At 32.1% G+C, this 13,856-nt stretch overlaps 1 protein-coding gene and 1 long non-coding RNA gene across 2 annotated transcripts in view; one reads left to right on the top strand and one right to left on the bottom strand.

Moving 5' to 3' along the window:
* MNAT1 (MNAT1 component of CDK activating kinase) overlaps nt 1-13,856 on the bottom strand; it is a 167,865-nt gene that overhangs the window by 24,816 nt on the left and 129,193 nt on the right. The window lies entirely within an intron of this gene.
* LOC116664297 lies at nt 4,190-13,771 on the top strand. Its single transcript, XR_004320735.1, has 3 exons — nt 4,190-4,264; nt 12,155-12,159; nt 13,761-13,771. It is a non-coding gene; the product is annotated as an uncharacterized LOC116664297 (long non-coding RNA).

The raw sequence follows: 13,856 nt of genomic DNA, 5'->3' as shown, positions 1-13,856 counted from the left end.
CCAGAAGATAATAGAAACATGAACAAGACTATCCAGAAAGTGATTACATAATGGTGGTCAAGGAAACATAAATCAATTGTAAAAGTAAATGAAGGGCCAGGACATTAAAAAATAGTGGAGGCAGCTCCAAACTTCCATCCCTCCACAGAAACACTGAAAACAAGCAAAACTGTCAGAACCAACTTTGTCAGAACTGTGGAAAATAGTTTACAGCAACCAAGAGAAGGCTGAATCAGAAAAAAGGCAACTTTAAAATGGGAGGAAAGTTTTATGGCATTTTTACTTGCCCTTGCCCTTGCCCAGCACCTTCCCCAGTTCAGGAGCCCACACAGGAATGTGGGGTCATGGTCCCGGGTTCCAGAGGGAGAAGGGTAGACACTGTAAACAAATTATTATGTTGTCTGTTCTAGCTTGTCTGGGAGCTACCTGAAGGACAAATATAAGGCATTCATTTCTATCTGGGGAAAAAGATTACAGTTGAAACATAAAATAGATCACCTAAAACCTTGAAGGAAAAACTAAGGAGAGAAAATACATTTTTTAAAATGCATACAGAACACTCCAGGATACAGCATATGTTAGGCCAGAAAATAAGTCTCCATTTTTAAAAGACTGAAATCATACAAAGCATACTCTCTGACCACAATGGAATAAAGCTAGAAATCAATAAAAGAAGGAAATTGGAAAATTCATGAATAAGTATAAATTAAACAATATACACTTAAACAATGGGTCAAAGAAGATATCAAAAGGAAAATTAGAAAAAAACTGAGAAATGAATGAAAATAAAAATAGAACACAAAAAATTTATGAGATACAAAGAAGGAAATTCTTAGAATTTTACAGCAGTTAATACCTACATTAAAAAAAGATCTCAAATCAATAACCTAATGTTACACCTTAAGAAACTAGAAAAAGCTAATAAAATCCAAAGCTAATAAAAGGTAGGAAATAATAATGATTAGCATAAACACAAACAAAACAAAGAACACAAAATCAATAAAAAGAATCAACAAAACCCAAAATTGGTACTTTGACAGGATCAGCAAAACTGACAAACCTTCAGCTAAACTGACCAAGAAAAAGACAGATGTAAATAACTAAAAATAACTATGAATATGTATGCCAACAAATCAGATAGCCTAGACACATGAACAATTCCCAGAAACACAAATTATCTAAACTGATTCAAGAAAAAATAGAAAATCTCAACCTATAACAGACCTATAGCAAATAAGAATTGTACCAGTAATCAAAAACTCCCAACAAGGAAAAGTCCGGGACCAGATGGCTTCATTGGTGAATTTCACCAAATATTTAAACAAAAATTAAAACCAATCCTTTTCAAACTCTTCCAAAAAACAGAAGAGGAGGAAATACTTTCTAACTCATTCTATGAGACCAGTATTACCAATATCAAAGCTAAATAATAATAACACAAGAAAAGAAAATTAAATACCAATATCTCTTATCAATATAGATGTAAAAACCTTCAACAAAATATTAGCAAACCAAAATCAATGGCATAGTGAAAGGATTGTATACCATGACCAAGTGGGATTTATCCCAGGAACACATGGGTGGCTTAACATAGGAAAATCAATATAATATACCACATTAACAGAACAAAGGGAAAAAAACATGATCATCTTAATCAACACAGAAACAGCATTTCAGAAACTCTAACACCTTTTCATTTAAAAAATACTCACAAAACTAGAAATAGAAGGGACTCTTCCTTAACATGATCAAGGGCATTTATGAAAAATCCACAGCTGACATCATACTCAATAGTGAAAGACTGAAAGCTTTCCTGCTAAGATCAAGAACAAAGACAAGGATGCCTGCCCTCACCATTGCTGTTCAACATTGTACTGGAATTTCTAACAAAGCAACTGGGTAAGGAAACAAAATAAAAGGCATCCAAACTGGAAAAGAAGTAAAACTATCTCTATTCACATATTACATGAGCCTATATTTAGAAAATCTCAAAAGAATCCACAAAAAGGTCACTAGAGTTAAATGAATTCAACAAAGCTGCACAATGTAAGATCAATACATAAAAATCAATTGTTTTTATACACTAGCAACAAATGTTCCAAGAAAAAAATTAAGAAAACAATTCCATTTACAATAGCATCAAAAAGTGTAAAATACCTGAAAATAAATTTGACCAAGGAGGTGAAAGATGTGTACTTTAAAAACTACAAACATTGCTGAGAGAAATTAAAGAAGACCTAAATAAATGGAAAAATATTCCATGTTAATGAGTTGGAAGACTTAATATTATTAAGATGTCAATAATGCCCAAAGCAATCTACAGATTCAATGCAATTTTTATTAAAATTATAATAGCTTTTTTTTGCAGAAATAGAAAAGTTGATCCTCAAAACCATATGGAATCACAAGAGGCTTCAATTAGCCAAGACAACCTTGAAAAAGAAGAACTAAGTTGGAAAATTCATATTTCCCAATTTGAAAACTTACTATAAAAAGGTGCAGTAATCAAAATAGTGTGGTACTAGCATAAGGTTGGAGATATAGCTCAGTGCAACAGAACTGAGAGTCTGGAAATAGACCAATATATCTATGGTCAACTACTTTACAAAAAGGGTGACACCACCATTCAATGGTGAAAGAATAGTCTCTTCAACAAATGGTGCTGAGACAATGGGATATCCACATGGAAAAGAATGAAGTTGGACCTTTACCTCATACCATATACACAAATTAACTCAAAAAAAGATCAATAAACTAAAATGTATGCACTAAATATATGCACTAAAACCATAAAACTTTTATAAGAAAAGATAATGGTAAATCTTCATGACCTCGGATTTGGCAATAAATTCTTATACATGACACCAAGAGCATGAGCAACAAAAGGAAAAATAGTAGACAAATCAAAATTCATCAAAATTTTAAAATTTTGTGCAACAAAGGACATTATAAAAAAAGCGGAAAGATAACATACAGAATGGGGAAAATATCTACAAATCACATATTTGATAAAAGTCTAGTATCCAGAATATATAAAGAACTCTTACAACTCAAAATTACAAGGCAAAAAAACCCAAATAAAAAATAGGCCAAGGATTTGAATAGATATTTCTCCAAAAAAGATATACAAATGGCCAGCAAACACAAAGATGCTCAGATAGTCATTAGAAAAAGCCAAATCAAAGCTACAGTGAGATTCCACTTCACATGCTCAGATGATTACAATAAATTTTTAAAGGAAAATAAGTGTTGGTGAGGATGGGGAGAGATTGGAACTGTTACACATTGCTGGTAGGAATGAAAAATGGTTCTGCTGCTGGGTATGTCCTCAAAAAGTTAAGTATAGAATTATAAAACCCCATAATTTCACTCCTTAATACATACCCCAAAAAAATATAAAGTAGTGAAATAAGGACATGTACAGGCATGTTAATAACAGCACAATTCACAATAGCCAAAATGCAGGAACAACCCAAATGAGCAACAATAAACAAACGGAATATCCATACAATGGAATATTATTGGCCATAAAAAGGAATGGTACATATTACAATGTGGATGAACCATGATATTTTACATGCTACCTGAAAGAAACCAGACACAAAAGGTCACATATTGTTTGATTTTATTTATATGAAACAGACTGGAAATTACACATTTGTTAAGTATCATTACCACGGACATGAGGTAAAACCTTAAGAGATTCATCATCTCAGAGAAAGACAATGAATGGCAAGACAAAAAAGAGGGGGTGGGAAAAAACTGGTACAATTACTTAAGTTCCAAGTGAAAAGCATGGGTTCAGAAAGTCCTACTGATGTAGCAGGAAAGATATGACTACACTGGCTTAGGTTTTGGATCATATTACAGCATTCCTTAGGACAACCTGGGGAAGGTTTATTTACAAAAGGACTTCCAGAAGTCCTACATCTTCACTTCCAAAAGTGAAGATATAGAGAAATACAAGGGATAGTTCAGCAATCCAAGGTTGTAGCAGAGGCACTGTCACTCTAGGCAAGAGAAACAAGTATGGTTCTAAGAATCCAAAAAAGAAAGAATGGTTTAGAAAGGGTTGTCTTGAAAAGAATGGTATAACTTTTTGTTGAAGGAAAGAGCCAGCACATGGCAACACAGTATGGAAATAAATACCTTTGTCTCACCATCTGCTTCTCTCTGATTTCTGCTGAGGCTGCCTACTGCCCACCCCTACTCCAACCTGGAAACCAAAAGGTGCAGAAACCACTGACAGAGTCCACAGAAGTCAGTATTCAGGGTGTAGAGCAGAGTAAAGAAGGAAAGAGAATGGATCTGAAAGAGCTAACAAAAGATATCCATCAGGAAAAGTATTCCCAAGTTTTATGTCTCATTCCCAGATATCCAATCAAGAATCCAAGCTATGAACTCAGTTCCTAAAGGACTAAGATAGTAATTCTGTTTTACCTTGGAGAGCAAGTTAATATTAACCTTACAAGGAGTACAGCTGACCTTTGAACAACATGGGTTTGAACAGCACAGGTCTATTTATATATTTTTTTCCATAAATACATATGATAGTACTATACCATCTGCAGTTACTTGAATCAGTAGATTCAAAACCTTGGATATGGAGGACTGACTATAAAGTAATACAGGATTTTCAACTGTGGAGGGTTGGTGTCCCTAACCCCTGCATTGTTTAAAAGTCAACTGCAAATTGAAACTACATACTTTTGGGTGAACTGTGATAACATGGATATATACATAGTTTCTGTAATTAATGAGCTGTGTTGTATGTACATACTGATTTTCTTTTCAAAATGTTTGAACTACTTAAGAATATTTGATTTACTTAATTTTTGTCAGATTTATTCCATTTTTTAGTTGTTTATTTGGAAGATTTTGTTAGATTTGTAAATCAGCTTTGTTAAGAGTTTGACATGCTTTAAAGAATCAGACTTTTAAATTTGTAGTTAGAGTTTGAATTAAACTTCTGAGTTAATTGAACAGTAAGAAAAATGACTCTTATTTTACATAAAAATTACTGAATTCATAAGTATAATAAAATCTGTAAGAGTAAAAGCTTAAGAATAGTGAAGTTTACATTTATAGTAATAAATTATATAGTAATTTACACATAAGTAATTACATAAATTCCTTCCAAAACTCAACAAAGGCAATACATATTCTATTTAAAAGTGATATAAAATAAAACCACACCGAAAAGATGAAAATAAAGGGACTGTTAAAAATTCCACACATATGCAAATACTAACAAGAAAGCTGATTTAGTACACTGTTAACAGTCCATTTATAAATTTAAAACAAGCCATTATTAATAGAAATAGAGAGGGAATCCACACACTAATAAGAGGAGCAATCTTCTAAGATTTAATAAACGTGTATACACCTAAAAATTAGCCTGAAAGTATATGAAGAAAAATACCTGTAATATCTCACTATATAGGCTCTCTTACAGTAAGTCAGATAATTTGTAGACAATCAGTCAAGTTAAAAATTGTGTGAGTTTTATGAAAACTCTAAAACAGTGAGGTTTTAATTTTTTAATTTACTTTTCAACTACAAAAAAGACAATCTCTTTTTCTTATTTCTCATGATATTACTCTGTAAACATGTTTAAAGTTAAACTTTTCAAAAATGTTCATGATCAACAAACTAGTTCCTTGCCTTCAGTTGTGCTCCCTACACCAAGCTGGTCCCTAACAAGTGCACAGTGCTATACTAGCTATCTTTCTACAAGAGTATTTCATCGTGTCTCTTCTCTGCTTAATTCAACATCCTTTAGTTTCCCCAACCCCTATACAATAAAATCCCAACTCTTCAGCAGAACATAGAAGACCCTTAATCTGGCTTAACTATTTCTCCAATCTCATCTCCTAATTCTCTCCTCCCTGCTCTCCCTGCCCCCAATATTTTCTATTCTAACAGTAACAGAGAACTTGTAATTTCTGAAATACAATATTCTGATTCTGGTTTCTGAGCCTTCACATATGCTTTTCTTTCTTATTAGAATGTCTCTCTCCTTCTAACAGTTTGGAAAACATCTAATCATCCTTTACACCCTACTTAGGTACCACTTCTCACAATTTTCCTAGATCTGTTTTCACTCTCCCTCCAAAACAAACATAATGACTGTTTCTTATATGCTGTTTCTGAATTTTAGCCCACTTTTAACATAATTATATTTCTGTATTTATCATATTTAAAGGGCTTATAAAATAAGCTGGTTTGAAAATCCTTTTATCAGCTCATATTTTCTATTTCTACTTGAATATAAAATGGATAAGACTTGCTTTAGCTATAAAACAAACAAACAAGAAAAAAGGAAAAAAATAAAGGGGTTACAAAACCAAAAGGTTTTAAGAATGGATACAATGAAAACAATCCCAATATGGCAAACTTATTAAATAATGTCATAAATAAAAAATAGAAATGAAGGTTTCATATACTGAGCTAAAAAAAGTGAAGCTGAATACTTCTCACATAAACGGCTTATGACACCTTTTTAATGACTAAACATGTTTTCTAATGTATCCTGCTTTTTGTAGAAATGAAAATTTAAAACACACCCTTTCTGATACACAAGAATGCTTTTACTAATTAATTTCAAGTGGAATCAAGCATAATTAAAAGATAACATGGATACTTCATTAAATGCATTATCTTTTTCTAAGTAACTTATTTTTTTAATGAAGTAAGGGTGATTTACAATATTGCACTAGTTTCAGGTAACAGCAAAGTGATTCAGTTATGTACATATACTTCAGATTATTTTCTACTATACTTTATCCACCCCTCTCCTTTCTCCTTTGGCAACTGTAAGTATGGTTTCCTATGTCTGAGAGTCTGCTTCTGTTTTATCTATAAGTTCATTTGTATTATTTTTTAAGATTCTACATAATAATTAAACTTGTCCTGCTTATCTCCCAGGACTGTGGTCAAGAATCAAATGAGATGATAATGTGCTTTGAAATTGCAAAGTGCTTTGAAATTATATAATAGTGTTAGTATTAGTGAAGGCACATTTACTCAGTTAACTTACAATTATTATTTCCAGCAGCAATTTATAAAGTGGCTCACAGATCTATCTATAGGAGCTAAACTTAGAAGGTAAGTAACATATTCAACATGCATTAGAAGAATCATATGTGATGATTTACAAACACACATGGTTCTAATTTAATAAACATAAATTCATGGGAAGTCAAATGACAAAATAACTAAGAGACAACCTGCAGGTTAAGAATAAATCTGTAAATAAAGGGACTCATGATTTAATTCTACTGTCAATCAGGATAGGTTCAGCTTTGCAGTAGCAATGAATAATCCCAACATTTCAGTGGCTTAATCTAACACAGGTTATTTCCTGCTCATGCTATCTGTCTAATGTAAGTCAGGGAGGGAAGTACAGCTGACCCTTAAACAATGCGGGGGTTACAGGCACCTACCCTCCACCTAGGCAAAAATCTACCTAAAACTTTACAGTCAGCCCTCAGAATGCTTGGTTCCACATACACATAATCAACCAAATGAGGATCTGGTAGTACTGGAGTATGTATTTATTTTTAAAAATCCGCATGTAAGTGGATCCATGAAGCTCAAACCTGTGATGTTCAAGGGTCAAATGTATCACTAATAGTAGTCATTCAGGGAACACTCACTCTGATGGAGACTACCTCAACTGCTTCCATGATTACTGAGCCAGGAGGAAGAGAATACAGAGAATCTGACACAGACATGAAAGCTCTTATTCTGAAAAGTTATTTCATTGGCTAAAGCAAGTCACATAGCCAACTACAAAGAGGACAGGAAAAAGGAATTCTATGTGTCCAAACAGAATATTTGTAAGTTGCCCAGTGGTTACCACAGACATCAACTAGTAATACATTAAAAAAAAGTAAAATATATAGTTTTGATATATTTTATTTTTCCTTCTATTCTGTATAGTAAAAATTATAATATATCCTTCTGAATTATAATTAAATTATAATTTAAAACATGCTACTTATCTGCTATTTAATGTTACTGTTGTCATTTTTTATTTTTCTAAGAAATGAATTTTATTAGTAGCTATATTAAAGGCTTAAAACGTAATAATAAAATAAAATCACCTCTGACATCTTTGTAGATGGTACCTGAAGAGTACATAAAGTATTCTCCAATCTCATCAAAGTTGTATTATTTTGAACCTTTATAATATTCAAGATAGTGGAGGGAGAGAGTATATTTAAAAGGAGTTCAGTGTCTTTATAAAAGTGTCAAATTTGTCATTCGAAATAGTAGGATCAACAAGCGCAATCCGTGGGATTTATTAGTTTTTCAAACAGAAGCTTTTCACCTAGTGTACTGCATCCTGGATCATCAGACTTGTGGTTAAAAATCACTAACAAAAACGTACTCCTGGCATCTCATTTACAATCACATTTTATGGCAGGTATTAAGATCATGAAGACTTAACTATCTTTAATATAAATAACTTAAGTAGAAAGATAGATATTGGATACTGATAATCAGATTATAAATTGCAGGAACAAGTAAAACTGAAATATTTGAAATTATAAAAAAACTAATGAATATTCAGACAGCTTTAAAACAGTAATGACAGGGTTTCAGTTGGAATTATTTTGTGGAGAAGAGCACCAATATTTACCCATTTCCCTGACTGCCACACATATGAAAAATGTGCTGATAAAGAAGGTAAGGAAATGCCTTGCTGCCGCCACGGTCCCAGCCTGTAGAGAACTCCCTCTCTTGATGCTTTAGCCACTGGCTTTATAAAAAGAACTGAGGTTCTCTCCTCTCTGCTCCTTCAGTGATTTGACAAAACCCTTCTAATGTTAACATGAGGAGAATAAATAGATCATAATTATTTGGCTTACATTTTTCTATGTATTTAAGGAGACTGAAGGATAGCATGAGCTTAGTTATTTATGTTTTATGATGTTGTGGATTGTGGGGTTTTATCTGCTTCAAAAAGTTCATTTCAATTATGACTGTGATATATTTTTCTCCTTGATATAATATATATGTTTTTAAAAGTAAGTTTTAAACTTCTTTTCTAGAACAAATTCTAAAACAAACTCTGTATAAAATAGTCATTTCTGATATTGTAAACTTTTGCCTATTATTTTATTCACAAAATGGGCTGATTTTTAAGAATTTCATTTAATATAAATATCACTACAACAAAACAGCCCCAAATCAGAGAGTCTTATGCATCCAAAATCAAGCAAAGAAAACCTTATTATTGACATTAACTGAGGCAATATTTTTTTGAATCTGTCTCCTAAAGGAAAGGAAACAAAAGCAAAAATAAACAAATGAGACCTAATTAAACTTAAAATCTTTAGCACAGCAAAGGAAACCATCAGCAAAATGAAAAGACAGCCTATGGAATGGGAGAAAATATTTGCAAATGATATGATCAATAATGGTTTAACATACAAAATATATAAACAGCTCATACAACTCAACATCAAAACAAACAAACAAACAAACAACCCAATTAACAAATGGGCAGAAGACCTGAACAGACATTTTTCCTAAGAAGACATACAGATGGTCAACAGGCACATGAAAAGATGCTCAACATCATTAATCATCAGACAAATGCAAATTAAAACCACAATGAGGTATCACCTTACAGTCAGAATGGCTACCATCAAAAAGAATATAAATAACAACTGTTGGCAAGGAGATGGAGAAAAAGGAACCCTCATACACTGTTAGTAAGACTATAAATTGATGCAGCCACTCTCAGCATGAAAGGGTCTCAGAAAACTAAAAACAGAACTACCATATGACTCAGCAATACCACTACTGTGTATACATCTGAAAAAAAAAAAGAGTGAGAACACTAATTTGAAAAGATACATACACCCAAATGTTCATAGCATTATTGACAACAGACAAGAAATAGAATCAACCTAAGAACCCATCAGCAGACGAATGGATAAAAAGGATGTGGTATACATATATACGCAATGGAATACTACTCAGCCATAAAAAATGAAATATTGCCACCTGCAACAACATGGATGGACTTGGAGGGTATTATGCTAGTGAAATAAGTCAAAGAAAGACAAATACTGTATGCAGAATGTAAAAAATGAAACAAACTAGTGAATATTAAAAAAAAAAAAAACAGACAGAGATAGAGATTAAACTAGTGGTTACCAGTGAGGAGTAGAAAGGGGGAGGGGCAAGATAGAGGTGAGGGCTAAGAAATATAAACTACTATAAAAGAAATAAGCTACAAGGATATATTGTACAGCACAGGGAAAATAACCAATATTTTATAATAACTATAAATGGAATACAACCTTTAAAAATTGTGAATCACTTTGTCATACACCTAAAACACATATAATATTGTAAATCTGTTTTGATAGTTGTCACAGATTATCTTAGGAAGTGCTAGTGGAAAAACAACTGTCAGAGCTGCAGGACTATTTGAATAAATGCTATTTTAAATAAATAAGAGTCCAGGTTAAAAAAAAAAAAAAAAAAAGAGGGAGGGGTGGTGAGGAATTATACCAGGGCCCTATTTCCTAAGACTCTGCAACTGATGAGGCCAACATCTGATTTTAGCATTAAAGATTAAAGCTTACAGATCCTCAAAAAATTAGCATTTTACTTATGGGCACTGCTCAAGAACAAGAGAAAATGTCCAGAATAACAAGGTTTCCTATACTAGTACTAATAGGATAAGAAGCAATTGTTGAATGAAGAGAGATGAAATCTTTGAGAGGAACAAAATTTTTTCATTATTCCAGCTATGAAAATGTAACTTTACATCTTAAAGTATTTTACCAAGAGTATCCTAATCAGTTATGTTGCCCATTCATTAATACAATTTCCTAAACCACAGGGACTAAGAGATCAAAGGGAAAATGGACTAGACAGAGAAATATTTTCAGATGAGACATGAAACAGTTATACAACTGAATAAATTTCTGATTTGTTAAATTCACCATTGCTTATTATTTAAACATCACATAAAATAATCATACCAAGAGCTATATACTATAAAAACTAGAAATAAAACAAAGTTTCTACATACTATGAAACTAACTGGAATGCTATAAGAAATAACTCAAATATTAACACTAGGTGGCAGAAGTTTATATTATGTTCTTAATACATAGAGTTAAAATTTTTCAGTAGAAACAGTAAATTACAAGCCCAAAGCTCTCAGTAAAATTTTCTTGAAAAATTGAGCTTCTCAGACCATCTATTCTAATTTTAATCCTTTTTAAGATTTGATAATGTTGAAGAGCCTAATGAGAAAGAACAAAGAAGAACTGAATTTAATGGACATACTTTTAGGTATCTGATCATAAGTCTGCCTCAGTCACTGAATTCAGATAAATAACTAAGAAAGGTTAATGGTAAACTTCTTCCTTTATAGTGACTTTAAAACCCAATATTGCATGCTATACAATTTGAAAAAAATAGCAGTTGTAAGGGCCAAAAATTTATGAATATGAATATAGAATATATTGCTTTCTCATTTCTCTTCCTATGCTGCTTTGTACTCTTATCCCTGGCACTTCTTCATCATTTGACATCTTCTCTTTTCATACCATTCTGTTTTGGTATCTAGTTTTGTACCACCTAATACAGCTGTTGGATTAAAAAAAAAAGAATTTAAAAAGTAATCAAAACAAACAGTTGTAAATGACATAAAAATAGCATTCTTTTTTTTTTTTGGTTGTTTGTTTTGCTTCTCCTTCTCCATGTTATAACATATGTATAGAATAGGAACTTGTGGATTATCAAAGAGATGGTGATAACACAAGATTGAATTAAACAAATTTACATTTTTTCCTAGATTCCTTCTTGAAAATAATCAATGAATGAAAACTCCTAGCAAACTATATGTATATTAACTTTCCAGATTAGCAAATAAAGCAGTGTATATAGCATGTCTGATAATTTGATTAACCTATTTCCGGAAATAATACCATTTTCTTGATCTTTCTCAATTTAAAAAAAAATTTTTTTTTTAGCCTTATCAAAGAACTTCAAATTATTCTTCATCTGTTTGTTCCTACCTTTAGATACAAGTCTAATTCATTACACTATGTAACTCCAATACATCACAATCTTTTGGGACCTCAAAATCTTTGTCTCTAAAATAAGAATGTTGGAGGAGGTGATGTCTAATATCTCTTTTTTCTATAAAATTCTATGATTCATTCCTATATTCAGTGTACTCGCTAAATCTTCTACTAAGCAGTATTGAATAAATACAAACATGCCTTTCCTCCAAGTTATAAAACAGCGCTAATCAAAAATGAAAGAAATTCATAAGATGGTGAGTGTTCCAATGACCACTGAAGAAAGTTCAAATTCTTCAACCTGGTACAATCTAATTCCAACCTTTTCCTACCTTATCTTCCACTATTCCCTTTTCTACAACCAATTCTGCATCCAAGCTTCAACACTGATTACTAGCCATATATGCTCTTTTGCGTTCCCTTAACTCCTTGCCTGCTTATGTTCTGTAACAGGAAAGTTGTCCTTAATGTCTACATGCCAAAAATCCTACTTATCTCCAGCTGCAGTTTCCGAAAAACTTCTAAGATTACCTGGATCCCTTTTAGAGACTAGAAAGAACATACAGTTTGGATTCAGACACTTCTATTTCCAAATATCATTTGGAAAATTATTTAGCCTCTTTAAGCCCTGCTTCTTATCTATAAAATGGTGATAATTTACCCATACATCATAGGGTTGTTGTGAAATGAATTAATGGAATATAAATGCTTCATATAGTATCTGGCAAAGAGTAAATGTGTTCAGTATATAGTCCATGTTGGCAACCCAGGACTGTATAAGCTCAAAAGTAGTTCCTCTCCTTTATTACCTCCTCTGAACCCCAACAGTACTCTCTACCTACTTTCTTACAGTTCTTCTCACTTTCCACTTTGTCTAATAGTTACTTACTTATATGATTAGTCTGCGAACTCTGAGAGCAGAAGCTATGTCTAATAGAGCTGAATGTTTCTCAATGTCAAATACATCATATGACCATAATGCACTCATAATATTTGTTAAATGAATTTAAAACACATCTTTAATTCATTAAAATTAAAATTAAAAGTTAAAGAACATACTACTTCATGATTAAAGGGGATAACAGCAACATATCTGGAAGTTAATATAAAATAGTTTTCATTTCCTTCAACTAATGGAAAATGAGTATCAGTAAGAATTAGAATGCCAATTTTTCATCAATGCCACATCTACATGTACATTCTTATATTTTACATAAAGCATTTCAATATTAATTACGATTTTTAAAAAAAGCAATTGCATGGAAAGTGGCCACTATCTACATAACAAATGATCCCTCCCTCTTCAGGAGAATAATTTTTACTAGATACAGTGGCCCAAATTGAAAAAAAAAAAAAAAGGGAGAAGGAAGAAAAAGAAAGACAACATTTAATTAGATGATTTCTGAGGTTCATTTAAACTCACTTAAATTTTCTGCAGTATACATGACGAACTATAAGACTTTAATAAACATCCAGTGACAAACCAGAAAAAAGTATACAATTTTTTTTTCCAAATCAGTACCGTAAGTTCTCTTTACATCATAATCTAAGATTATTTGGCATATATATTTTTGCTGGTGTCAATGAGTAGATGATTAAAGCATTTAACAGACATTTTTCTCTTTAAAGAGGATAATTAATCTAATTGCAATGGGTGTGGCAGTGGCACTCAGAGTTGGTGATGGTGGTAACGGTAACAAGCGCAAGAGCACTTATCATCTATTAAGGCCTTACTATGTGCCCAATATTGTGCCCTTAACACTTTATCTCATTTGTTCCACACAACAGCCCTACAAA

This window comes from Camelus ferus, chromosome 6 (assembly GCF_009834535.1).
Source record: "Camelus ferus isolate YT-003-E chromosome 6, BCGSAC_Cfer_1.0, whole genome shotgun sequence".
Taxonomy (NCBI): Eukaryota; Metazoa; Chordata; class Mammalia; order Artiodactyla; family Camelidae; genus Camelus; species Camelus ferus.
The sequence above is the reverse complement of the archived record's forward strand: the minus strand, read 5'-3'. Positions and strand labels throughout refer to the sequence as shown.